Source organism: Puma concolor, chromosome B2 (assembly GCF_028749965.1).
Source record: "Puma concolor isolate L17-30 chromosome B2, mPumCon1.1.hap2, whole genome shotgun sequence".
Classification (NCBI taxonomy): domain Eukaryota; kingdom Metazoa; phylum Chordata; class Mammalia; order Carnivora; family Felidae; genus Puma; species Puma concolor.
The window spans coordinates 17,636,766-17,641,500 of record NC_141671.1 but is presented as its reverse complement, the minus strand read 5'-3'; positions in this window follow the sequence as shown (position 1 = coordinate 17,641,500).

Below are 4,735 nucleotides of genomic sequence, written 5' to 3'. Positions count from 1 at the left end.
TGCACAGTGGTCACGTGGGAGCACTGACCCTACAGACTTCCCCAGGACCCTACAGCTCCTGCCACAGCTGACCCCCACCCAGGAATGCTAGGAATGTCCTCCCTCACCTTCCCTGCCCCCCACTCGCCCGGCTAGCCCACCTCCCCAAATCCTGTTCAGTCATCTGGGCTCCAGCCCCAGCGCCTGGAGAATACTCCCCTACAGATTTCACTGCGGTCCACATTCTGCTTTCTCTAAACATCTGTGACATGTTGTGCTAGCCCGTTCTTATACTCGGAAGTTTGTTCTTGTAGCTGGACGAGTGGAATAAACAATCGTGTGGTTCTTGCACAGAAGGGTCATAAATCCTCATACCCCCTCTTCTCCTAATGGAAAGTCTCTGAGATGCCTCCCCAGGACAGGGATGGGACCTAACACACTGCAGCAGCATTTCAAAGCTTCTGCAGTGCTTCCTATAGCGCCTCCGTGATTAGATGGTCCTGACTGAGCCTGGGTGTCTTAAGCAGGGACCAGGGGCCCAGAGGGCAGAGGGGAGAGAGTGGGGCACTGGGGTGGGAGGGGTGGATAACACTGGACACCATTCAGTACATTGATGTAAGGCTCCAACTGCTTAACATAAAATTATACCGTGTTAGCATGGAATGGATTGTGCCGTATTCAGAAAACATACGGACTCCTGGGTATTGAAATAGATCACACGATTTTAAAAAGTAATGGTTATTTTTGGAAGAATGTGTGTGTGTGTGTGTGTGTGTGTGTGTGTGTGTGTGTGTCTGCACGTGCACATTTGCAATGGATTCCAGAGTTATCTGTGGGATAATCAGCAAAGCCCTCCTTCTGCAGCTTACGCTGCTTCAAAGCCCCTCCTGGATCCCATTCAGTCAAAACACTCATTGAGCACCTACTCTGTGCCAAGGAGTGTTCTACGTAAGTCAATCAGTTCCCGCCATCCGGGAGGTGACAGCCTTCCAGGAAGTGAGAGAAGATGAGGCTAGGGAGCACGGGGTGTGGGGTGGGGGGTGGGGCTGATACCTCCAGCTTAGATGAATAAGATGATTGCAACATTGCTGTGGAAGCTAATTATAGAAAAATTCATCTCTCCTGGGTTATAAACAATTTCCTATAACTATTTTGTTGAGAAATCTAATCTCATGAGGATTTTTTTGTGCGTCCCTTTCCTGACTTGTTTTTGTGGGATGTGTGTGTGTGTGTGTGTGTGTGTGTGTGTTCAACTGTCACTGGGATTATCATACACAGAGCCTGCTCAGGAGAAACTTGGTATCCCCCGAGTCCCATGTCACCGAGTCCCATGTCACTTTTGCTCTTTCTCAAACCCTTTTAGTGCCCAGACGCCCCTGCACAGCCCTCCTACCCACAACACACGCACACACACACACAGGCTCATACACCCACACCCTTTGTGGTAGGAGGTCCCCAAAATGCCATGACCTGCTGACCAGGCACCTTCCAACACATTACATGACTGTGGGGAGAATGGACACCGAGAGGCGGTTTCTCTGTCCTAAGACATTTTATGGCGAAGAGCAGCCTCCTGGGGGGTTCTGGGATCTGTTCTCATTCCCATTCCTGCCTTTCCATCAAAATCACCTATGAACGTAATAATCCTTAGGACTCACTTGAAAAAGTACATGGGAAGTCAAGATTTTTTTAAATTTCCTTTTTCTAAAGGTTAAAATGAAAGCAGGGAAGAACAGAGCATTACTCTATTGGGCCCAGGAGGGATGGGGCCTGGGTGTCCCAGGCCCGGTCAGGTTGTCTGTATGTGGTTCCCTCGCCACAGCGCTCCACGATTTATCCGGTGTATCCGTGCCCACCTTTCTCAACCACATGGTCAAGTCAATCCGGAAGTGATGCCAGGTGCCCTCCTCACTCGGCAGGCTTCTCTCCCCACCCCACCCCCCACCAGCTTCTGGTACTCCAGCCATTCCCTCTTCTGAAAATGCTCTGTGTCTCCCCATCTCCTGGTGTCACTCACCTTTGTCCCCTTACCTGCAAGGGGGAGCCTTTCCCGTCAACCCTCCCCCAGCTGCATGGGTCCCACCCCTTCTCGAAAGCATTGCTAAAATTCCATCTCCTGTAGCCCGCCCTAAGCACCTAAGCCAGGAATGCTCGCTTCTCAGCCAGGAAAGGAATCACTGTCCTCCTGTGGTATTGCTCTCAATTCATGTATTTGACAAATAACTGTTGAACACCCAGCATGCCCCCACACAAACACTGCTCGGTATGAGAGAGACAGCGATGACCGAACCCAGAGAACAAGCTTTCGGTCCTGTGGTTGGTTGGTTCCCAGACTAGTTGTGGGGTCTTTCTTTCCTTCGTTTTTAATTTATTTTTTTTTAATGTTTATTTATTCTTGAGACAGAGCATGAGCAGGGGAGGGACAGAGAGGGAGACACAGAATCCAAAGCAGGCTCCAGGCACTGAGCTATCAGCACAGAGCCCAACTCAGGGCTCGAACTCACAAGCCATGAGATCATGCCCTGAGCTGAAGTCCGATGCTTAACAGACTGAGCCTCCAAGGCGCCCGGTTGTGGGTTCTTTCTAGGGCAAAACTGGGTTTAATGGTTCCTTCTATCCTCGTGGGTTCTTTCTAGGCAGGACTGGGTCTAACGGTTCCTTCTATCTTCCAGAATCCAGTCAGAATTCAATTGAATGTACTGAACTGATTAACGAATTCATTCATTCTTTTGGACAGTGCCGTACAGAGTTGGAATCGACACTGTAAATAACCCCCCTAAATATCTGAGGCCGAATGTGGAAAGAAGAGGCATACATTCCATTCTTATTAAAAACATCGAGCGGTTGTTTTCTGTATCGAATGTGGAATTCTGGTTTTATCAAACACGTCTCGGAGAAACACCCCAGCCCCCAAAGCAGACAGCAGTTGTAAACATCTCCTCTTCCGGCTGAATTCCAGATCCTGACCTGTGAAATGCCAGTTCGTGGAACGGAAGCTAAGCCCCGAGGGTCTTTGTGTGTTTAGACCCGCTGCGTGATGCCTGGTGCCGGACCGGGAGTTAGCTCAACCCACAAACCACCAGCAAAGGGGCTGAAAAAAGACAGGACCCAGGGGTTGGGAACACAGTTGCTCAATGGCCCAGAATCTGGATCTTGGAAGCCAAATTATGGTCAGCCGCATTGTTTAATTATTGACCTTGTTCTCTGGCACACAGGGTCTTATGTGTAGACTCTATCTTTTGCTTTTTGTAACCAGTCTCCTCCATCCCACCAACACAGTTTATTCCAAAACATGGCGAATGGCACGTATACTGGCTTTTTTTTTTTTTTTTTTTTTTTTTTTGGCTTAAAACATGGTCAAGACTCTTGATGATGTAAGAGAACAACAAATGAAATCAGCTTATTTCCTTCCTGATTACTACACTGCTTTAAAGGAATGCTGAGGTTTTGTTTGCAAAAAAATACATTGATGATTATGCAACCAGTGAGATCTCCATTTCTACCTTATTTTGTTTAGCGCAGACTCGGTTAAACTTCTCAGCCCTCATATAACCTTCTCTAATCTTGGTGGCTTACTTGACAATCTGGTGAACTTTTATCACATCCTGAGGCTGGATGTGCATTTTAAGGTATTGGGGAATGATGAGTTTTGTTCTGAGGTGAAGGAGGCAACATGGCATAGGTCTTCCGTCTTAAATTAGCACAGATCATAGGCTTCTGGGAGGACCATGACGTCAGGTGACCGCAGTGATGGGGCAATAGCAGCCCAGGAATCACAGGACAGCTGGGGAGGACATGGCACACTTCTCCTCAATCCAGCTGAGACTGTTAATGCCCACACTGGGGAAGAGCTGCATTCCCCCTTCTGTAGCATTGAGCTGGGCAGGCCAATGGGTTTCTGGAGTAGCTTCTGTTTGCATGGCTGTGTAATAAGAGGCGGTCTTAGCTAGGTCTGCTCTTACACTGTGTGACGGACCATTATCCGGGCCCTGCTAACTGATCACACACTGGATTGACTAAAGCACAGTCTTGTGGTTTATTTTGATCAAGTCCATGGGCTTTGGGGTGGCGGGGGTGGGGGTCGGGGAGGCGCAAAAGACCTTATCGGTCGGTTCTTTTGCGTTGTGCATTCATTTCTCCTGTTAACATTAGCAGAAGGTGTATCATAGACTGAATGTTTGTGCCCCATCCCAAATTCATATATAGAATACCAATGTGATGGTATTCAGAGGTGGAGCCTTTAGGAGGTAATTTGATTTAGATGGGGTCATAAGGGTGGGGCTCGCAAGATGATATTAGTGCCCTCGTAAGAGGAAGAGCCCAGAGCTTTGCTCTCTGTCTACTGTGTGAGGACACAGTGAGAAGGCAGCCACCTACAAGCTAAAAAGAGAGGTCTCAACCAGATCCTGGATCTTCTAGAAGGGTGATCTTGGACTTCCCAGCCTCCAGAGCTGTGAGAAACAAGTGTGAATTGTGTAAGCTGTCCAGTCCAGGGCATTTTGTTATAGCAGCCTGAACTGCCTAAGACAAACTGTACTTGCTGAATAGAAAACTGCTCTCATCTCTGAATATACCACCCTTCTTCTCCATATTCACTGAATATTTCCAGTACGTAATTACAATCTTTTACTGTACACTTGACCCTTGACCAACATGGGCTTGAATGGCACTTGTGGGTCTACTCACATGTGGGTTTTTTAAAAAAAAGTTTTTTTTAACGTTTATTTATTTTTGATAGACACAGAGAGACAGAGCA